Source organism: Mustela nigripes, chromosome 5 (genome assembly GCF_022355385.1).
Source record: "Mustela nigripes isolate SB6536 chromosome 5, MUSNIG.SB6536, whole genome shotgun sequence".
Classification (NCBI taxonomy): domain Eukaryota; kingdom Metazoa; phylum Chordata; class Mammalia; order Carnivora; family Mustelidae; genus Mustela; species Mustela nigripes.
The window spans coordinates 135059787-135084353 of record NC_081561.1 but is presented as its reverse complement, the minus strand read 5'-3'; the positions used below and the strand labels follow the sequence as shown (position 1 = coordinate 135084353).

Here is a 24567-nt window from a genome sequence, read left to right as displayed (position 1 = left end):
GCAGCAACATCTTCCTAGGAACAACGCAAAAGGCAAGGGAAGCAAGGGCAAAAATGAACTACTGGTATTTCATCAAGATCAAAAGCTTTTGCACAGCAAAGGAAACAGTTAACAAAATCAAAAGACAATTGACAGAATGGGAGAAGATATTTGCAAATGACATATCAAATAAAGGACTAGTGTCCAAAATCTATAAAGAACTTAGCAAACTCAACACCCAAAGAACAAATAATCCAATCAAGAAATGGGCAGAAGACATGAACAGACATTTCTGCAAAGAAGACATCCAGATGGCCAACAGACACATGAAAAAGTGCTCCATATCACTCGGCATCAGGAAAATACAAATCAAAACCACAATGAGATATCACCTCACACCAGTCAGAATGGCTAAAATTAACAAGTCAGGAAAGGACAGATGCTGGCGAGGATGCGGAGAAAGGGGAACCCTCCTACACTGTTGGTGGGAATGCAAGCTGGTGCAGCCACTCTGGAAAACAGCATGGGGGTTCCTCAAAATGTTGAAAATAGAACTGCCCTATGACCCAACAATTGCACTACTGGGTATTTACCCTAAAGATACAAACGTAGTGATCCAAAGGGGCACGTGCACCCGAATGTTTATAGCAGCAATGTCCACAATAGCCAAACTATGGAAAGAACCTAGATGTCCATCAACAGATGAATGGATCAAGAAGATGTGGTATATATACACAATGGAATACTATGCAGCCATCAAAAGAAATGAAATCTTGCCATTTGCAACAACATGGATGGAACTAGAGCGTATCATGCTTAGCAAAATAAGTCAAGCAGAGAAAGACAACTATCATATGATCTTCCTGATATGAGGAAGTGGTGATGCAACATGGGGGCTTAAGTGGGTAGAAGAAGAATCAATGAAATAAGATGAGATTGGGAGGGAGACAAACCATAAGTGACTCTTAATCTCACAAAACAAACTGAGGGTTGCTGGGGGGAGAGGGTTTGGGAGAAGGGGGTAGGATTATGGACATTGGGGAGGGTATGTGCTTTGGTGAGCGCTGTGAACTGTGTAAACCTGGTGATTCACAGACCTGTACCCCTGGGGATAAAAATATATGTTTATAAAAAATTTAAAAAATTTAAAAATACATATATATATATCCCTGTAGGTGTATAAGCATATATGTGTGTATTTTTATTTTATTCTTTTTTAAAGATTTTATTTATTCACTTGACAGAGATCACAAGTAGTCAGAGTGGCAGGTGGGAGGGGCAGTCTCCCCGCTGAGCAGAGAGCCCAATGCAGGGCTCAATCCCAGGACCCTGAGATCATGAACTGAGCCAAAGGCAGAGACCTTAACACACTGAGCCACCCAGTGTGTATTTTAAACATATGTTATACATATATACTACATAATATTAATCAAAACCGAAGATAAAACAGAATTTCAGTTTGCAAAATATACATTTTGTGTGTGTGTGTATGTGTGTGTGTATATATATGTGTGTGCATGTGTGTGCATTTTGCAAATGGAAATTGTGTTATAGGGTATTTTTGTATTGTGTTGCAGGGTATTTTTTTTTCATTTTACTTAATATACATACATACATATTAAGCAAATGACTATAAGAAAATATATTAAAATATATTTAGTGATTATGGCTGGTTAGTATATAGGTGACTTCTATTTAGATCTTTATTCTTTTCTTCTCAAAATTTGTTAAAATTACTATGCATTCTTGGGGCACCTGGGTGGCTCAGTGGGTTAAAGCCTCTGCCTTCAGGTCAGGTCATGATTTCAGGGTCCTGGAATCAAGCCCCGCATCGGGCTTTCTGCTCAGCAGGGAGCCTGCTTTCCCCTCTCTCTCTGCCTGTCTCTATGCCTTCTTGTGATCCCTCTCTTTCTGTCAAATAAATAAATAAAATCTTTAAAAAAGAAAAAATTACTACGCATTCTAAATGATGCAAAAACACAGTAACTATTCCAAAAGGGAAGCATAATAAAGGGCTGTAAAAAAACATAGACAAAATATATATACAAACTTAAATATGAAAGTTTCCTTTGTAGTTCTAATGAAAGCTATTTCTGATATCCTAAAGGCAGCCTGTACACCAGTCTTTACAAGTAATGATGTGTGAAGGGGATGAATTCTTTTAAAAATGACAGCGGGTTAGCTGGAAATGCTCAAAAGCGTACTCTTTCTCCAGTGTACCTTCAACATCAGAAAGCCACGCCAAAGCTCTCATAATGTAAATCCGTGTCTACAGCACTCAGTTAAAAGTTGACAGAGTCCCCTGGATTGACAAACTGTCCCTTCAGTAGCATATAAACCCCAGCACACTACGAATCTTCAAGTTTCAAGGATGAATCTCTCAGGTAATCAGGCCTCAGTGAGGCTATCCAGATAGCCTTTGTATGAAAACCAGCAAAGCTGTGTTTTCCATTACCCCTACCGAATAACATCCGCACTTTATTTCTTCAGATTTCCAGTTAGAGCAGATTTCTACAGTTTAGTCTGAGGTCTGAAAATTAAAAAACTTGCTCTTTTTTCTCTCTTGGTTCTCCTCCTGGATAGAAAGGATTTCAGCAGAAATACGAGGCAAAGACCCTGGTGTGGAAAGAGAGGCCTTCAGAGAAGGTGCTGGTGAGATCTCACGGCTGAGCAAGGACAACCAATAACTCTGTTCTTGTCCCAGAAAATCTCTGAGAGGATCCCATAAGCCAACAAGATGAACATGAACCCTATGAGGCATGCTTCTCCCTCCCACCTTCCTTCCCACTCCTCCCTTGGAAGGTCTTTGGCTTTGCGGCTGATGCAACAAGGATTCCCCACACTACCTCCTGTCCCGGTAGGACTGAAGAAAGATCAACAGAAATGGGAACGGCTCTCTTTAAAACACACTAGCCGTTCTCTCTGGTCAGCCAAGTAAGTGGAAGTAATGTGTTCTGCATGCTGGAGCTGAGTAAAAAAATCACAAAACTATTATGAAAAGTTTTCCAATGCTCAACCGGTAAAATATCATTGACATCCGGAAGGGCGATAACGTGCTATTATTTAAGTAGGTGTCAAAGCAACAGCTGCGTGTTGCAAGAGGAAGAAAATGTAGACATGAATATGGGCATGCATGTCCTTAGTTAATTCTAGTCGCCGGTGTCCAGCTCGCTTTGGCATTACGGAACCCAAAATTCCAGATCTAAGATTTTCACTTCTTATGAGAATGTACTGTTGTTGTATACATACAGCTTCAGCCTGGAGAGAAAATTGTGGTGTCAGGTCACATAGATGAGTAGAAAACTACTATAATTAGTTGTGTGGCGCTGTTATGTGTGTAGACAGGACAAAATAAATTGAATGAACCAAACTGAATCTATTAGACTCAACCAACCATAATCAAAGTTGAATTAGGACTCCTATTAGCACATATCCAGACAAATACATTAATAAAAGAAGTCCCTTCTCTTGACACCTGGCATAAAGGCAAGAACCACAATAAACAATACTGGAACATATTTACTAGCTTGCAATTTACCTAGAGACAAGATTAGAGCCACAAGCCAGAGTCAAAACTGGAAGAATCACAGCAAATAGGTACCAGTAAGAGTGGAAATATAGTACAGAAGTAATTTGACCCAAATGGAGAGTGAAGAGAGCATAATGATAGTTATTTAATAGTAGAATGAACACATATTGTTACATTGTATTCAGTTCTTGATTACTTATGAGTGATTTACCAATTTTGTGGATTATCCTTCCCTCTGCCAGTCTTTTTACATCTGAGTCATCTCTTGCCATTTTTAATTCATATGTGTCCAAGATAATGTTCACCATTAATCTATGTCAAACTTAATTAGCAAAGCAAACCCAATTGGTATGGCTATGGTTTACAGATCAAAGAACTCCACCTCTCGAGCTTGAGAACAAATCTGGTAGACATATTTTCATTAGTGGAAAAGAAGTCAGAATGGGAGTTGAACTTGATATATTAAGACACTGGTCAGCTAATCTTTGCCTGTTGTCTTTTTACTAAGTAAAATTGATCCAGATATAATCCATCAACTCTATTAAATGTCATTTACAGGCCAGAAAATGTACTCATAGGATAAAGAAAAATAGAAAAGTCACTGTCCATGCCCTGTAAAGGCTTAGACTCAGAGTTTTTTTTTTTTTAATTTCGGCATAACAGTATTCATTATTTTTGCACCACACCCAGTGCTCCATGCAATCCGTGTCCTCTATAATACCCACCACCTGGTACCCTGACCTCCCCCCCCCCCCCCGCCCATTTTTTTTTTACTTAAGATGAGTTTCTAACAGTAAGAAGGAAATCCTAAGAATTTGTCTCATGCAATGGGCACACAAATATCATTTCAGAGTGGAGATTTGAGCCTCATTTGAGTGGATTATAAGCTTAAGGCAAGAGATTTTCCTCTTAATACTGCTTCTGTACTTCCTTCAGCATCTAAGCCCTTTGCTTGCAAACATAACCTGCGAATCCATATTTACAGGGGCCAGGATCTCGAGTTTACTGTTCTAGGTTCAAAACTTATTATACCATTTACCGACTAGATGATCTTCAGCAAATTACTTGATTTCTCTAAGCCTTGGTCTGGCTCCCTAGAAAGTGGGTCTCAGGACACCCACTCCTAGAGATACCATAATGACTAAATAAGCTAGTCTCTGTAAAGCCCAAAGCACCATATCTAGCAGAAAAAGTGATCAATGAATGTAGAGGTAGTATTACTGGCATTATATTAATTATATGACTGAACTGACTACCCCAGGAATGAGCAAAGTAGATCATAGAAGAAATAGGACGTTACAGAATTGGTTTTTGTAGTTTGAGATTTGGATGGAAGGATGGATGGATGGATGAAAGGAAGGACAGGGGAGAAGGAGGGAGGGAGGAAGGGAGAGAAGAAAAAAAGGAAGAAAGAATGCATGCACAGATCAGCGTTTCCATGTGGGCACCACGCTAACCTACTAACATAGAGTTCATGCACTTTATTCTTCAGCTCTTTGACTCTTTCTACATGAGACCAACATTTAATATTAATAGACAATTAATAGACAATATTAACCAACAATTAATATTAATTAATTAATATTAATTAAAATACCTTTCAGTGGGAGAAATACTGATGTTATGGGCTGTTAGCAAACCGAAGAGCAATAAAAAGGAGTGGGGGAGTATGACTCTGGTATTATTGCCTAAGGGACAAAATTATTCAGATAGATGCACAAGGAGCCCCGGGTTCAATGGCATCTGGAATCCCCATGGTTTCGTTTCAGACCTTTATCAAAGTCCCAACAACCTTAAGCCTTCCCAGAATACTCAACTTTGAATCTAGCTGCTCCAAGTGCAAAGAGAAACTCCAGACCACCCGGAAACTGACCAGTCTGTAGAAACACACAGAACTGAGAAAGGAAATGGAATATCGAAAACCATGTAAGACGCAAACTCCCAATGTTTTGTAGTGGTTCCACTTTCTTCGGCCCCAGCTGGGGGGAGGACTTGTATTTGTTAAAAGCTTTTCCTTCCTCCCTTTTCCTTCATTGTCTTTCTCCTTGCTCTCCAAACTAGCCATCTGCCCTGAGCTGCCAAATAGCTACAAGCATGGTCTCCTCCCAGGTAGGAAGCGATGCTCTTCACCCTGTTGGCGGTCCCACGATGCCCGTGAGAGCTCCTTCACAGATGCTCAGACTCTTCATCAAGGGAGAGGATTCGAGCTGTTTAAAATCTCTAAGCCAGAGGAGTTGGGGCCGTGCCTCTGATAGCCTGCCATCAACCTTACCCTTGCTGATGAGAGTGACAGTTCCGCATGCCCAGAAACAGTTGTCCATCCCCACCCTTGGAAGACTGGCCTAGCCAGTCCCACTGCACTTTTGAGGACAGTGGAAAAGCCTGGAATTGGTGACGTTACTAAACATTTTGGTTAGTCACTAAGTAAAGTCTTTGCCTAGAAACCTTCATTTCCTGTACAGGAGGGTCGACGAGGTCCAACCGAGGGTTTCCTGAAATAATTCATTAAAACAGGCCAGGTCTACAATGAGGAAGTTGTCCCCCCCCCCTCCCCGCCCCTGAAAACTCCGCACCATTTGGGTCCTTAGCGAAATCAGATTTCATCCACTAGCCGATGGGCAGACAGACCTGTGTCCCCCTTTCCAGCCCTTCCTTGCAATCGGGGCAGGTTATGTAAAAAGAAACTTTATGGTACTACTCCGCTGACTCAGACTTCCTGTGCTTTGGACCATTTTGAAGGACAGCATGGTATTTACAAATAAGAGAGGCTTTTAGCCTTTTTAAAACACATGCCTGGTACGGGATTTGCAAGCTGCTAACTAAACACACAGCCTCTCTCGTTAGCGTCTAGGCAATGACGAAAACCCATACTTTCATTGAAATATACATGTGTCTTTTTAAGAAGTCTGCTAACTAGTTTAGAAATAAATACCTTATGGAGGAAATGAGAAACGGACTTGGAAGTCAGTAAGTTGTTTTTCTCTTTTACTGTTAAATAAAAAAACGATGTGATTACTTGGTGATCACAAATACAAGAGAAACTGGTCCACCTAATAGGGATTTTTTCCCCTTATGAAACTACCACTTGTCACTTTGAATAATTAACTGCAGTAGAAATGCTCCTCAATGATTGAAAATACAAGAATCATGTCTCTATTTTGGGGTAGGTAACTGAATATATAGAGTCTATGTTCCGAAGATGTTCTCCTATTTTAGGGTTAAATTAGAAACAAACATTTTCTTCTTGTTAGCACCACACAACTGGCAAGGGAAAAAGATTGTGAAATTCAAATCAGGAAGTTTTTTTGTTTTTTTGGTTTTTTTCCTTGCTAGCAGCTAAAGCTCTGAGGGGAAAAGAATTAAACAAAAAAGCTTTTTAAAAAAATTTAAAAGTTTGGAAAAAAATTTTTAAGTTTGGGTTTTCTGTACAGTGAGTGAACTGTTGAGTATTGAAGATAAATTTGTTAACCTTCCTGATGACATACAAAGAAACTTTGACCACACAGTGGATGCAGGGGATTTTTTAAATGGGAGAACTCACAGACTGTACCCTTTACCTCAACTCAAGAAACACACATGGAATGTTCATATCAGGTGTATCGTTAGGCCCCTGCACCACAAGCTTGATAATCACAGACATTAAATGAAAAATCATTTTCCAAACTAAATGGCCAAATCAGGTCTTACGTATTTGTGAAGGAAGGTGAGAAAGAGAAAGAAGAAGTTGATATGTTCACATATACCTCAGTGGCAATTCAGAACTCAGATTAATATCGACGCCCTTTCTTGAAAAGACCTGTGCCAGGATGAGGTGTTATAGTCCTGGACAAGATGCAGACATTTCTGTGCTCAAGTCTTTCTAGTTTTCCTCTTCCTTTTGCTTCAAACAGGGAGCAAAAGGATGGGAGAGGTGGTTTCTGAAGGTTTCCTCAGTTAAAGCAGGTTTGAGTCTCACTTAAATGGAACAAGGTCGTTCGGGATCAAAGTGGTCCCATTCATCAACAGGCACTGAAGAGGCAATGGTTTGCTTGTCTGCTCAGCTCAAACTCCTTGATCATCTTGGTTTACAAAGAGAAGCAGGGCAGAAGCTGATCACCACGGACACAGCTAACAAGCGTTTGTGGAGAACGCACACGCCCCATCAGCTGTACCAACTCAGGTCTGTAGGTCCGACTGGGCCTACTTTCATTTCTGTTGATCAATTTTGCCATGAGAACAAAAAGTCTTGGTCCAAGGTCTCTCAAATATGTGTTCAGTGGAAGAGGTGCACCTGCTGTGGCTGCGTGACACAGTTTACCAGAGTCAGCTGTTGCTGATATGATGGGAAAAGCAGTCACTCCACAGAGTGAGGAAGGAATTCAGTAACACCATTTAATACATACCTTTATCCTGTTACTTTAAAAAAAAAAAAAAAAAAAAAAAGAGCTTCCTTGCAAGAAAAATCCTTCTTAAATTTTTATTTTAAGATACCCCAGGGGTTGCCTTGGAATGCTTCAAGAATATTGCATGGGTGATTTTCATGGTGGATTTCAAACATCAAACTGAACGACATAGAAGAGCCTTCGGTTATTTTTTTGTTTCTAAAATGCTATATAACAGGGGTGCCTGGGTGGCTCAGTCCGTTAAACAACTGCCTTCGGCTTAGGTCATGATCTCAGGGTCCTGGGATCGAGCCCCACATCGGGCTCCCTGATCAGCAGGGAGTCTGCTTCTCTCTTTCCCTCTGCCTCCCCCCTCCAGGTCTCATGCTCACACACTCTCTCTCTCTCAAATAAATAAATAAAATATTTTTAAAGAAATTCTATACAACAGCTTCAAATGTACAAGATACAAGAGTGAAAAATTCTTTTTTCTTAATTCTAATCAGCAGTGAACCAAATTTGTGGCTTTTTTCTCTATTTAAAAACAACAAATGGAAAGCTTAACATTGAATTAGGGCATCTTCAGGATTAGCAGGTATACAATGACAGATGTATAGAACCCAATAAACTGATAACTATATTTTAGATCTAGAAAACATCTACTCAGAGTACGCAGTTTATGGTTTCCACATCAAGTAAAAGGAAAAAAGCATCACACGGATCTAAGATTTTGATAGGCTTTTTTGTTTAAACAAAAATGATGCAAATCCTCTTACAGGGGACTTGTGTGCTTCCTTAATATGTTCTACTTAGATCAAGGGGATGCAGAAATTATTTCATGAGGAAATGAAAAAGTTAAGTGAATACCAGGGTTTTCAATGGAAAATTTATAAGCATATGCCTGGAGTTGGAGGGAAGACTAATTAAATACAATATTTGATTAATCTAGAAAAGAAAATTTTTCTCCATGTAAATCTACAGATTATATGGGCTTCCTCAACCACCTCAACCCAGTAATCCGAAATAAAGAAATGCAATCTCTGGAAATACTCAGAATTAGACATGCTATAGATAGTAACACAGATACAGAAGAGTTTTGCACAAACATGCAACAAGCTTGATAATGAACTCATTTCTTTAACCCCAGTTCTAATTACATGAAGCAAGGAATTGGACGTTATCCAGTGAATTTGAACCATGGACACTGACCAAACTGTTTGACATTTTACCCCCATCCCCTCTATTTTCAGTCCACATTTTCCCTCCATGGTGAATTTCTGGTTATGTTTTATCTGGTTTTGGCTGTCTCTACTGACTACTTCGGATAATTGCTCAACTCTCCACTTGGCTTCTTGCTGGGTAGGCTTGACCTAAGAAAATGGATGAAGAAAGAGCCAGCATTTCCTTTGATCTCTTGGAACTCAGGATTCCATTATATAATCTACCATAAATCCTGGCAGTAGAGATTGACATCAACTTCCAAACTTGCCATAATATGACACTCCTAGTTGATTCATCACGTATTCTGACATTTCTTAATTAACATGAACTCAATACTTCAGTGTGTCAGTGATAAGACCATTTTTCTTAGTTGCCTTCTCAATATTTTTACGGATTTCCGTGATTAATTTTTCTCTTCTGCAATGTAAGCCTCATATGCCAAATGTTCTAACTGGCAAACTGCCTCTAAGGTTTAAGCTCACAGATGTTTCCTTGTGGCCACAGCAAATACTACTCCCCTGAGAATAAGTCTGATAAATAAAATTGGCAATAAATTTAGAACTAAAGGGCTGGATAATAAAAGCAAGTGCAGCTCTGATTAGCTGCACTTTTGTCAATCTACAAACTGGTCTAATGTCCTCAATCCTCAAATATCGATCGTAGCAGATTCTAGGAATCCCATCAGCAAATTAAAGATTTAACAATCCAAAAACTTCCTCTTATTTGACGGTATAAATCCCTTTCCTACTGAACATATAACCGTGGCAGCTAACAAGTAGAAAATTGGCACATTTAAATTTCGTTTCTGTTCCAAGGGCTGAGGGAGGAGTAGAATGGACAGAATCCAGCTGGTGTGAAGAAAGCAAAGCAAGGGTCCTGCGTAGTCTGAATGTCGATAATTTGTAAACTGGTCTGAATGATTAAAACTCAACATTAAGACCGCTTAGGCAACACAAATGCCATAAGCAGGAAACCTTTGCTTGCCACTTTTTCCTTTCCTAGAAAACCCTTTTCTATGAGTCTTTTCCTTCACAAAGTCGATCTGAAGTACTTCTCGGCTTGATTTGTGAAGCTATGGTGACAGGAAAGTGGAAACAACAAACCAACATGAACAATGTTCTTCATGCTGAATATTCTGATGTCATCTTTTCCCTGCGTTTCTGGGCTTGAGATACAAAGTACAGGTATTGCCCACCGTGGAACCAAATTTATTGTAACCGAAATTAAATTACCTCGTGTGCTTGGCCTTTCTCCCTACCCCACACACCAGTGAATCTGCTTTTTTATTTTTTAATTGATGTCCTTGCCTTTCATTCCCCTTAGAAGGAAAAGGAGGAAAATAGAAAACACAATCTGCTTCCTTCCCTCTATCCTCAAATCACTGGATTCACCTCCCCCATTCCCATGAGCAGAAAGCAGTTTAGGATGCCACAAGAGACATCACTGTCTTCTTCTCCAACTCAAGCCCTAAATCAAGGGAATGATGACATGTCTGTCTTCTGCTTTCAGCATAGAAGACTGCGGGTTTGACTGTGCTTCTGATAGAATCTCAACTCATTGTCCCAAATGGAGATTGCTGAAAGCAAGAATTACAGAATCACGAAATGATCTGAGCACAGGAACCACAAATCTCCCCACACCCAATGCCTTCCTTTCACTGGTGAGGAAATGGGGTCTCAAAATGGAAAGCCTTGTTCAAACACAGCTGGTGGCGTCACACTGCCTGATTTCAAAATGTATTATGAAGCTACAGTAATCAAAACCATAAGATATCGGTCTGGACAGACATACAGACCAATGGAAAACAGTAGAGAGCCCTAAATAAGTCCACACATGTGGAATCAACTGATCTTCAACAAGGGTGCCAGGAATACTCTATGGGAAAAGGATAATCTCTTCAACATATGGTGTTGAGAAAAGTAGATAACCACATGTAAAAGAGTAAAATTTGATGTCATCTTTACCACACACCAAAATCAATTCTGAATGGATCAATGACTTAAAGGTAAGACTTGAGGGGGTGCCTGGGTGGCTCAGTGGTTAAATCCTCTGCCTTCGGCTCAGGTCATGATCTCAGGGTCCTGGGATCAAGCCCCACATCGGGCTCTCTGCTCAGCGGGGAGCCTGCTTCCTCCCCTCTCTCTGCCTGCATCTCTGCCTACTTGTGATCTCTGCCTGTCAAATAAATAAATAAAATCTTTAAAAAAAAAAAAAAAAAGGGTAAGACTTGAAACTGTAAAACTCCTGGAAGAAAAAAATTAGAAGACAAGCTTCATGACTTGGCATTGATTTTATGTTCATATGCAAAAACACAGGCAGCAGCAACAAAAAACATAAAAATTAAAAACATAAGCAAGACTACACTGAACTAAAAAGCATCTGTACAGCAAAAAACAATCAATAGAATGAAAAGACCACCAGACAAACTACAGAGAGGGAGAAAATATTTGTATACTATATATGTAATAGGGGGTTAATGTCCAAAATACATAAGGAACTATACACCTCAATAACATAAAACTAATAATCTGATTAAAAGTGGGCTAGGGACTCAACATTTTCCAAAGAAAACATACAAATGGCCATCTGATAAATTTTTTAAAAATGCTCATCATCACTAATCATTAGAGAAAGGCAAATCAAAACCACAGTGAGATACCACCTCATATCTCTGAGGATGGCTATCACTAAAAAAACACAAGACATCGATTATTGGTGAGGATGTGAAGAAATTTGAATCCTTGCCCACTGTGAAAAGGCAAAATGCTCCAGCCGCTATGGCGGTTCTTGAAAAAATTAAAAATAGAACTACTAGTGGGTGCCTGGGTCACTCAGTCAGTTAAGCATCCCACTCTTGATGTTGGCTCGGGTCATGATCTCAGGATTGTGAGATGGAGACTTGCATCACGTTCCGCACCAGGTGTGGAGTCTGCTTAAGAGTATCTCACCCTCCCTCTGCCCTCTTACCTCCACTGGTGGTCTATCTCTCTCTCTCTCTCTAAAAACAAAAAAGGTCATGATAATAATAAAAAATAGAACATCCAGATGAGCCAGCAGTCCCACTTCTGGGTATATATCCAAAAGAATTGGAATCAGGATATGGAAGAGCTATTAGCATTCCCATGTACCTTACAATCCCATTCAGAATAATTTGTTTAATATGAAAACAACCTCAGTGTCTTGATCAGATAAACTGATCAATAAAATGTGTCCTTCTTAAAAAAGAAGGACATTCTGCAGCAGGCAACATTTATGGGCCTTATGGACCATCATGCTAAGTGAAATAAGCCAGACACACAAAAGCAGTATTGCATGATTCCACTTCTATAAAATATCTAAAATACTCAAATTCCTAAAGTCAAAGACTGACATAGTGGTTGCCAAGGGCTGGGGGAGGAGTTATTAATCAATAGATGTAAAGTTTCAGTTAAGTAAAATAATAAGCTCTAGAGATCTGCTGTACATCGGACCTAGAGTCAACAATAATGTACACTTTAAAATTAGTTAAGAGGACAGACCCTCTGTTAACTGTTCTTAACACAATAAATTTTTTTCCTTTCTAAATATTTTATTTATTTATTTGAGAGAAAGAGAGAGAATGAGAAGGGAGAGAGTCAGAGGGAGAAGCAGACTCCCTGCCGAGCAGGGAGCTGGATGCGAGACTCGATCCCAGGACTCCAGGATCATGACCTGAGCTGAAAGCAGTGACTTAGCCAACTGAGCCACCCAGGCAACCCCACAGCAAACTTTTTTAAAAAGACGTATTCAGTACCTTATACAAAGTACCCATTTAATAACTAGAAAAAAATTATAATAATTTTAATCAAATAGAAAAATGAGCAATTTTCTTCTGGATCTATATCCTGTCCAAATAAAATAATTTTGCTATAAAAGTATTCCAAGTTGATAGCATTTTACACATACCTAAAGTGTGTTACTTTTCAAATTTCTATCACTTAACTTCCATTGCATCACCAATAGGATCTTTGGTAGGAATCTGGTAGTTATCATGCCCATCTTATGATTGGGAAAACAGCACTAAACGTGCAAGGCATTTACTAAGGTCACTCAGCATATCGGTGGCAGAGTAATATATTTTGGCCCCCAACCTTCTTTCCCCACTAGCCACTTTTGGAACGAATCTCTTCCTTAGAACCATAAACAATCATGACTTCAAAAAGCATATCCTAAAAGATTGTTTAAACTATATTACACATCTCTTGAACCATTCCAGTCACCTCCAAACTGACGTACTCACTCTTCCTCTGAAAACATCAATCTACATAGTATTTCCCTAAGCTTAAGTTTGTATCTCATTCCAGCCTTACCCCAAAATCTTGACTATCCACACTATCAAGTCCAAAGATCTGGCATTTACAACTCCATTCCTAGGCCATCTCACACCACCTCTCAACGTATTTCTCACCTGTCTTCCTGAAAACTGGTGAATAATTCCCCCAAAACCCTTCTTCTCATGCCTTTGCTTATGCTCTTCCCTTTCTTGACATCTTTCTTCATAAACATTGCCCATCCTGTAAGCTCATGAACAAATGTCTATGTGAAACTTCCTATATGAAACCATCTATCTTCATCCCCCACCCCTCTACCCCTGTCATTGCCTTCCCCTACCCTCCTCAACCAGAAATAATTTCCCCTCTCTGTGCTTTCACACCTCGGTGCTTACCACTCTCCAAGCACTCAGCACGATCTACTCCTACCGCCTTACGTTCTGTAAGATTATGGTCTATTGTGCAACTTACACTTATGATGTAATAGTCCTATGTCAGGTGATGTGTTACCGACCGTAACCAATAGTGAATGTCAAAGAACCTGTCAGGCTCCGTCACATGCAACAGTTGTGTCCCAAGCCCCTGGTAGATCCCAACACTCCCAAACGCACAGGCGTGAAACCCTTTCTTTGCCCTTGAGGCACTTCAGGCTTGTGTAGGAGCAGAGATTTTGTGACAGACCTTGATAAACTACCACAGGGCCCTTAAAATATTACCTCTCCCTTAAATAAAATAAGGGAAAAAATTTTACAGAGGGTGTCAAGTTTAACTGCACTGGATTCTGAGTAACCTGAATCTCTAAATATCCTTTTGGGTAAACTTGATGCAAGTAGAATTTAAAAATTCCATGCCAAAAATAAATGTATATCTGTATTGTCACATAGTTTTAAAGTGAACTATATTTAAATTGATTATTACATGTAATGTGATTATCTTTATTAAATTCCTTTCCTCATGTGGTTTTAAGAAAATGAATTTTAATAAACAATTGGCTACAGTAAATAAAAATGAGGTACAAAAGACTCATGTTTTCTGTAAGGTAAACTCAAATTTTCTTTGGATTTCTTGGTGTCTTTATCAAAATTCTGAAAGGAAATACCCCAATGAGACCATTTCTAGGAACCTCAGAGGGAAGAAGCATCTCAGAAATGCAGATGGCTGTGCAGAAGCTTTTGATCTTGATGATGTCCCAAAAGTTTATCTTCGCTTTTGTTTCCTTTGCCTTTGGAGACATATCTTGAAGCTTCTGCACAGCAAAGGAAACAGTCAAGAAAACAAAGAGGCAACCCACGGAATGGGAGAAGATATTTGCAAATGACAGTACAGACAAAAGGTTGATATCCAGGATCTATAAAGAACTCCTCAAACTCAACACACACAAAACAGACAATCGTATTCAAAAATGGGCAGAAGATATGAACAGACACTTCTCCAAAGAAGACATACAAATGGCTATCAGACACATGAAAAAATGTTCATCATCACTAGCCATCAGGGAGATTCAAATTAAAACCACATTGAGATATCACCTTACACCAGTTAGAATGGCCAAAATTAGCAAGACAGGAAACAACACGTGTTGGAGGGGATATGGAGAAAGGGGAACCCTCTTCCACTGTTGGTGGGAATGCAAGTTGGTGCAGTCACTGTGGAAAAGTGTGGAGATTCCTCAAGAAATTAAAAATAGAAATTTCCTATGACCCTGACATTGCACTACTGGGTATTTACCCCAAAGATACAGATGTAGTGAAAAGAAGGGCCATCTGTACCCCAATGTTTATAGCAGCAATGGCCACGGTCGCCAAACTATGGAAAGAACCAAGATGCCCTTCAACGGACGAATGGATAAGGAAGATGTGGTCCACATACACTATGGAGTATTATGCCTCCATCAGAAAGGATGAATACCCAACTTTTGTAGCAACATGGACGGGACTGGAAGAGATTATGCTGAGTAAAATAAGTCAAGCAGAGAGAGACAGTTATCATATGGTTTCACTGATTTGTGGAGCATAACAAATAGCATGGAGGACAAGGGGAGATGGAAAGGAGAAGGGAGTTGGGGTAAATTGGAAGGGGAGGTGAACCATGAGAGACTGTGGACTCTGAAAAACAATCTGAGGGTCTTAAAGGGGTGGGGGTGGGAGGTTGGGGGAACCAAGTGGTGGGTATTAGAGAGGGCACGGATTGCATGGAGCACTGGGTGTGCTGCAAAAACAATGAATACTGTTATGCTGAAAAGAAAAAAAAATAAAGAGTGTAAAAAAAAAAAAAAAGAAAGAAAGAAAGAAATGCAGATGGTCTATTTGTGAAAGGGTTTTGTGGGCTTCCTCTGAACAGCAGTAGGGGAAGAATCATGTTTATAGGGTTCAGCTACCTGCTGGCGGTGTGATAAGAAAGGAGTTTGATGAGATCCGAGGAAAAAGAAATGACAAAAATCCAGTGGCAACGTACTATGCCAGTAAAAAGAAAGAATGCTACACTTTTCGCCTTCCCCAGAATTGTCATTCTGGTGTGGCCTGTCTCTTACCTCTTGTGACTGGCAGTAAACCACAAAGGGCCTGAGTATTGTCTTCCAGGCAGCAAGAAAGGGGCTGTGCTAATTTGTATCCATTCTTATCAGGAAACCCCAAAGAACCAAGAGTTAGTGACAGTGGTAAACAGGAGAGTGAAGTCAGATTAAGCGCGCGAGGGCTGAGGTTAGGAAAAGGAAGCCGCAGGTGTACAACCATTACAAATCCTTGTGGCTTTTAGAATAGAAAGGTTAGGACAGCTTCTAGCCACTTATCTTCTCAAAGAAGTCAGAGAGCATCCGGAAGACTCCAGGGGTGTCCCAGGAAGAGGATTATTCAGAGAAGTAATGCACGGGCTCTGGAAGTCACTCTCCCTCCAAAACCCCACCCATCTTGCCTGCCGTAGTCACCAGCCTCGCCAGCCCTGCTTGCACCACCGTGCACACACTCAGCTCTTTAAGACATAGGTGAACCGCCTCCCATAGCATTTCACAGCACCACCCCGCAGAGCTACTCTCCTTCACTTAGTGACAAATTTTACAGGTAACGAAGTAAGAGCTTACATGTTCCACTTAAGAACGTATTTCATAAACCTGTACTTTTTACAAAACTCTTTCATATACATTATTTAATGAAACCTCATCGATAGCCACCAAACTTCCCTAAGTCAGATTCATTATTTTCGTTTTACAGATGAAGATACCACAGCCTAGAGAAAGTGTGCTATTATCTCCTGTGAGACCCAGACGCTCACCTCGCTTCGCCAAAGCAAGAGCCACCTGGATCAAAAACTCCAGAAAATGACATCGTATCAAGTAGCAGCCGAGAGCATGGGTTTTGCAAAGGCTTATCTGCAAGTCTTAGGCCTGTCACTTATAAAGCTATATAACGTCGGACACAATAGTTAACTTTGCAAAGTCTGCATTTCCTTGTTTGTAAAATTAGAATCATAATGTTGTTTGTCCTCGGGGGTGGTTGTAAGGAAGAAATGTGATAATCCCTATAAAAAGTATGTCACAAAGGTAAGAGCTCCGTAAACCTCAGGCACTAATATAATGGCTATTATTACCACCCTGTGGGCACTAAGCTGTTTGTGACAGAGCTGGGGAGCGAGAGGCCACCCCAGGTCTTGGGCACTACATTGAATTAGAAGTTAGCATACGTGGGGCACTGGGCAGCTCAGTGGGTTGACTGTCCTACTCTTCTTGGTTTGGGTTCAGGTCATGACTTCATGAGTCACGGGTTCGAGCCCCAAATCGGGCCCAAGTGGGGGCCGATGCTCGGTTCAGAGTCTGCTTGGCAATCTCTGTCACTGCCTGTCCACCCCCCCCCCCCCCCCCCGCTCATAAACTTTCTCTCTCAGGTAAATAAATAAAATCTTAAAAAAACAAAAAACAAGAAGTCAGCATCCAACTCTACGTGTGAACAGACATGTGAACTTGTCCAACAACCAAGCAAAATGCTGCTTCTGATAGCAAAACAAATGTGAAGCATTTGCCACACGTTTTTACATCCTTGTCTCCGTGAGAATGTGCCCACCTTCCTTGCTCCTCCTCGCATCGCACAGGGATGTGGCCATACTTACAGACACAAAGGCAAGCAACAGCAGAGGGCAGGAGGTTGGCCGTTCTGCCCTTTGTCTCCGGACACTTGGCTCTCATCGCGAAAGCAGGGCCGTTTCTACAGGCGGCACACTCAGCCGGCTGGATTTATTGCCTTCTCTCCCAGTTACCACCTGATGGATCAAACTCCCAGCAGCTCTGGTGCCGACCATGAGCTTGGTCATTTATTCCACCAACACGCATTATCAGGCTCTGTACCATGCTCGCAAAAAAATGACTTTGTCGGGGCACCAGAGTGGCTTAGTCGGTGAGGCCTCCGACTCTTCATTTCAGCTCAGGTCACGATCCCAGGGTTGCGAGGTCGAGCCCCTTGTCAGGCTCTGTGCTCAGTGAGGAATCTACTCCTCTCCCTCTGTCCCCTCCCCACCCCATGCCTGCAAGCTCTCACACTCTCTCATGCTCTCTCTCACTCTCTCTCTCTCTCTCTAAAATAAATAAATGAATCTTTTTTTAAAATGACTTTGTCATATTAAGCTTCTAACACCTGGAAACTACAAGCGGTTCATTGAGTGGTTTCACTTTACTTATTCCATATAGTTATATCCGGTAGTTTCTCTTATTTTCCCTATAGGGATATTTTTGGGGGTAGGGGGGCCCGGGAATGGCTTGGACTCAGCCATCTCCTGAGGATTTGAACGGAGCTAATGTCTTCATCCTCCCCCAAGAGTTACTGCTAGGGAAAACCTAAGCAGGAATATACACTTCCTAGCAAAATATTTTTGTGGATGAGTAGATGGCACAGGCCTCTTTATCCTCAAAAAAGAGTCACATGCTTTCAGAGGGAAAACTGTTATGCTTCTTAGAAAGAACATGAACGTCACTGATGGGCAAGATTTTGCCTTTGTCCCGTGGGAATGATCCAGAGGAAGTCCGCCGAGATGCTGCCCAGTAGGCAGACTTACCATCATCCCCATCATCAAAAGCCACCTGCCTTAAAACACGGCACTTTATTACACCTGCTGTAGGGAGCTTCGTAGAGGATTAACAATGGAGAGCAGCCCTAATGAAGACGGGTGGGCAGGCCCCCATCTCGGCCGACATCAATGAAACATATGCTATGACTGTTTCACAACGCGGACGGTCTACTCGAGCTGGTCACTCTCATTTCTTGGCTCCTTTCCCTTGTAGCCGATCTGCTGCCATGGAGCAGGACTGTTCGCTGTTCAAAGCAAACTGAAGCCCAACCACCGGGCCCTCAGCCCGAGAGGTTGCTCTGACCAACTGGGCTGAACAAATACAGACAAACACTCCAAGAACCCCCAGGTAACTGCGTAAAAATGTTTAGCAGACACCCAGGATGTAAGTTTATCCTGGGGAGAGGTTTAAAGCGAGTGTTGGTGGGGAAGGTGGAGGTAGCCAGGTCTAAATCTGAAACGGAATGAAAAGTCACAGTTAATCCAAATAAGAGATCCTTTTTTTGACTATTCTTACAGCAAGTTTAAGATGCAAGAGCTTCTTCCCTCTCCATGAGTGTCAAGAGCGATAATACAAAGCAAATACTTGCAAGGGTCTGAGAAAAATAAATCCCCTGGGGGTAAATACGACCCTTCTATTTATGATCAAGATGTTGTGCTTTTTGCCTACATGCTATGTCTCTGAGACCTAGATTATTTTGATTCCGAATTTCTTTGAAAAATCTAACAACCTCTAGAGCATTGCCTTTAACCTCTGGAGTATTACAGCCGTGCATGCCAAGGCCTAGTCGGCAGTCTTCATAAATAGTCACAAAATGGGAGCAAACATTTGCCTTTGACAAATCAGGAAGGATTGTATAGAGCAGAAATGGGCTCAGAACCCTCAGCCTCTGAAGTTCCCAAGGGTTTCTGAAGACCCTTGGTCTTCTGAAATTTCCCAAAGAAATTTCATTTCTTTGGCTCTCAGAGCTTCTTACAATAAAATTGAAATACTTCTCCCTCGTATTCATAATTTCACTCTCAACATTAACATATATCATATATAACAGTCCTATAGATCCTCCTCAAAACCAGATGACTTTCCCAGCAACCTCATGCACGGAGTTGCTCTGCAGGCCAATTAGAACTGGCCTGTAGAGCTGACAGAAATTTGAACAGGAATCAGTGTGATGATCCCAAGTCCTGATAAAAGCCCAACCCTTACTTAGGAAAAAAAAAAAATCACATTGGCTTCTAGGAGCATGTCTGCGAGAACAAACACTGGTTACCCTCTCGACAAAGCATGAAACTTACAACTCAACACACATTTCCTGAACCGTGTGGCATTCCTCTAACCAAAATGAAAGTAGCCTGCCCTGTCTTTTGTGACTGCCACATTGTTACTCAAGCAGCACACCGCTGTCCGTGGGGGAGGCACTAACGTACACACCACCCCGCTGCAGAAAAATGACCGCTAGCTTTTTTCACGTGAGAGCAAACCACGGCAGCTGGACTCCAAAAGAACTTACCTAAGATCACAGGGCAATTTAAAGACTAGCAGGCTCACTTCTGTTATTGCTAGATTACGCAGCTTTTCAGAAAACTGGACAGCCCTCGGGAAACAACTGCTGGCTTGTTCGGACTGCCTCGTTCAAAGTCAACGCTAAGTTATGCCACCCAAGATTAAGGAAACAGGTAGCGTGTTCATAAGAGCCTGAGATCGGTCCAATTAATAACCTGTAAAATTCCAACAGGTTTCGACCATGCAACACCTCCTAGCTAGGGCTGGGTCCAGTAAGTGCACGTTATCTGAGGCAGGAAGACAGACTGCGAGGGCTGTGCCGAGGAGAGGGTAGATGTCCTGCCCTCTGACTCAGCTGAATATTATTCCAAAAGTGAGTTTCCACTTTGTACCAAGTTTAGATTCAACATTCTCATGTCGCCATAACCTCTTGCCAGCAACTTTGCAAAATATCCCTGGAGCATTAAGAGAAAAACTTGAACATCTTTTAGCATGAGAGGGAAGCCCTACAGTTACATCATGCTGGTAAACAAGCACATACAGCAAAAAGGAAAAACTTACATCGAGAAAAAGAAAAGGGAGTACCTACTTGAGGAGAAGAATGTCACTCAGAGACTGTCTTCTTACGGTACAGATTGGGCAAGAGAGAGGAAGACTAACCTTCCGAACGCGTTAAAGAGCTTCTGAGCATGGAGATTGCATTTTCAGTTTTGGTGAACTCCGTTCTGAGGCAGTAGACAGGAGGCTGTTACGACCATGAAATTAGGAAATGCAGCAACTCAAAACTAAAGAACTAGCACCACCATTTGACTAGGAGTGGAAAATCTCCTGCACCAAATAGAGGAGGGGGTGGCCTTCCTTTCTCTACAGGAGGACCGATTCTAACTTTCTTAGCCCTTCAGTCAGGACAGGACATGAACCGAGGGGTAAGTATTCTGCTAATCTGCCTGAAAATGTTTTATGTAATCCAGCTGAGTTTTCTCTTCACACTGCTAATGAAGTTTGAAGTCTAGACGGGCATGTCGAGTCGGAAAAAAAAAATAAAGTATTCATTCAGCGCATAAATTTTGCTAATCCAAAATTAGTTAGAGCTAAGAGCAGGAGTGAAGATAGGTCTTCTGGGAGCGTTTCTGTAACTTTCTCCTTCAGCCATTGACTCAACACCAGGCTCTGAGTTTTTTGTCACTGATTAATTAGGCTCCTGACTTCACCAACCTGCAGACGCCGAGCTTCTCTCCAACTCCTAGGCCCTTTTTTCTGTCATCTGATCTTTCCATAGACTGCCTGGCGTTTCCTGCAGCCAGTTAAGAGTGTAGGCCGAGTTTTGTTTTGTTTACATGGACATAAACATTCTGAAGTAGAAAATGGACTGAGAATTGATTTGAAAATTAAAGAACTAATATTAAAAATGCTAATAGCTGACAAAGCCAGCTGTGCTTTATATAGTACGTATTTTAAAAGGTTGTTTTTTTAATAAAGTAGATTTTTCTACTCTTCAAGTCTTGGGAAAGGCTGGTTTTCTGGAAGTGAGAATGGTAGAGGAGTAGGAGAAGGAGCCTATCTCGGTCCTGGGCTTTCTAGAATCTCCAAGTGCTGGTTGGCAGGAGATGCAGCTCTCAACAGGCTTAAGAAAGAAAAAAAATCAAAATTCTCATAATCAACACTATAAAACATTTTGAAATAAAAGATCTTAACTATCTTCCATCTTCCCTATACATGTGAGTTAGTCCATAAAATAATTTGAATATGCAAATTTGTCTGAGATTAATTTCTGCAGAATACATAGAACAGGGCATATTTTAGCAAATATGTACAGTATTTAAATTTTGGTTCAAGAAACAAAATTTCAACAAGATCCACTTACAAAAAGAACAATCGTGTATACTAAGGAAGTATCAGGATTTTTATTCACTTTTTATTATTTTTATTATGGTTTCTGGCAAAATATAAATTCTTCAATTACATGTTTTGACCAGTTTAAATATCTTGATAGTAAAATATTTTTGTCTAAACTAATTAAATCCTTCAATTATTTTATTTGCCAGCATGAATGGACTATGCTTTTCAAACACCATTTAGCTGTTAAAATCCTTTGTACACATCAGTACAGAAAAGAAAATCACTTAGAGCAACGGGTCTCAACATAGAACATCTGTTAGATTCTGAACTGAAGGTTCTAGATTATTCTTTCCATTAGAAAATATAAATGTATAACATAAAATTCCTATAAAATATACATTAGATTCATTGTCCTTAAGAGGCCATTATTGACATTTCCAATATGTACTTTCTCAAGGCGGGGGGGGGGGGGGTGCCGAGGGAGGGAAGGGCGGGGGGCAGAGACAAAAATAATAGCAAATGTCCTCGGAACAGAAACTAGAAGTCAGATACCGTTCTAAGCAATTGTACAACAAACAATGAGGTAAGTATTATTGCAAACCCATTTTACAGAGAAGGAAACCATGGAATGGCGGGATGAATCACCGGGACCAACATGTTAGAGCTGAAATCAGGGCTCAAACTCAAGACACAAGCACCCAAGTTTTTAATACCTCACTGCAGAATCAAAACCACACTAGGGAACACCCATGTTTTCTATATGTCATGGGAAGAAAATGTGGAGAGGTCGCCAGTGGATGGCTAAGACAAATTTCTATAGATTGATATAGAAATGTTATTATGAATCATCTTAAAGTTTATCATCCTATGGAGCTCACTAAAAAATTAAATGTAGGCTCAGACTAACATCGTTTTTAAAATGTTCTGTGCTTTCTTATAGGAAAAAAAAATATCTTTTGAGGAAAATTTTCTAATTAAATTGCATTCACTGTTATTAGATTAGACTGAATAATGGGAAAAAAAGGTAAGAAGAAAAGAACAATTTAGTAAAGCAGTTTAATGCTATTCTAAAAATCTTTCTAGGTTTAAAACTTTTTTAATATGTTCTCTCATTCTAGAAGTTGCTTCTAACAGCCTGGGCTCCACAAGCAAAGGAAAACAGAAAATTGATGAAGCAAAATCCTGCTGTGACCCAGGTGATTCTGATTAAAATAAAAATTAGATTTTTCATTTGGAGTGTGTAGTTTTGTCTAACACTCCAGAGGACAGCAGGCTCAACTAGGACTCTGTTAACATAGATAATGGCCCAACTTCTTCACTTGTCCTCATTAGCAAAGGCTTTTCCACTGGGCACCGCTTTGAATGTTATCCAGATTCTGTCCCACTACACAAGCAGCTGTGAACTTCTGGTTTTCCTCATGAAGAGCAACTGAAATTGAAATTCTGCTTGCCTTGGGATATCAGTCAGCACCTGAGCGTCCACTCAGCATCTTTCTCAGGGAAATTACTCAACCCCTCCCCTATCCTGTTTCCGAAACAACCAAGTCACATCCCGATCTCAGATCACAGCTAATTGGACCAGGGATAGGAAACTAACCAAGATCGGCAGTGGCCAAAGCCATGCACTAATTTGAAAAGATGAACTCAACCAATCCCATTCTAGCTCTCTAGAGTATGCATTTAGAAAACCTAGACTGAGCTAATGGGGCACACAGGCAGGAAGGGTGTCTTGGGGTAGACTGGAGACCATGGTAAGCAAAGGCCCTTTAGCAAGTAAAGTTATGCAGGGACAGAGAAATTCATTGAGCCAAAATGAACAAAGAGGGGGCCCAGAGCCCCTGAACACCTGGCAGGGTCTGGTTATAGCTGCCCTAGCACCTGGTGCGCTGATGGACAGCACTCAAATTCTCCACTAACCCTTATTACCAGAGAACTGGGAGAGTCTCTGTTCTTTCCCATCAAGAGTATAACTAAAATGCTCATCCTGGATTACAGCTGCTAGCTTTTTGCATCAGAAGGCACAGAATCCACAGTCCTGTTTGCAATGTATAGGTCCTGGATATTTGAAAACAATGCAGGATGACTCTTTCTACTGTCATTTGCTCAACACTGATGGCCTGTAGTTGAAGTTCATGGGGATAAAGATAATCTCTTTCCAAAAAAAAAGACTATCTTTGCTCAGGTTACAAAGTTAGGCAGAAGAAATTTATGCAAAATTATCAACAAACACAAACCTTACACTTCACCTTTAGAAAGCCTTTTAAAACTTGCCTTCATGGAAAAATAAAATAAGATGAAAACAGAGAGGGAGGCAAACCATAAAAGATCCTTAATCATAGGAAACAGACTGAGGGCTGTTGGAGGGAAGCTGGATCGGAGGACCGGGTTGCTGGGTGACGGGCCTTAAGGAGGGCACCTGATGTAATGTGCACTGGGGGTTACATGCCATGGCTGAATCACTAAACGCTGCTCCTGAAACTAATAATACAGTATATGTGACCTATATTGAATATAAATTCACTTTTTTTTTTTTCAAAAATATCTGCTTTCAAAAATCACATGCCACTCCGTTATTTATATAAAGCCTCAAACATCCCATATGGAGGGATGCCTGGGTGGCTCAGTGGGTTAAGCCGCTGCCTCGGGTCATGATTCCAGGATCCTGGAATCGAGTCCCGCATCGGGCTCCTTGCTCAGCAGGGAGCCTGCTTCTCTCTCTGCCTGCTTGTGTGCTCCCTCTCTCCTTCTCTCTGACAAATAAATAAATAAATAAAATCTTCAAAACAAAACATCCCACAT

The 24567-nt window shown here is 40.9% G+C and overlaps 1 long non-coding RNA gene across 1 annotated transcript; it reads left to right on the top strand.

Moving 5' to 3' along the window:
* The first annotated feature begins 20264 nt into the window (after window positions 1–20264).
* On the top strand, window positions 20265–22989 carry LOC132017506 (uncharacterized). Its single transcript, XR_009404301.1, has 3 exons — window positions 20265–20855; window positions 22709–22792; window positions 22887–22989. It is a non-coding gene; the product is annotated as an uncharacterized LOC132017506 (long non-coding RNA).
* Window positions 22990–24567: the final 1578 nt, after the last annotated feature.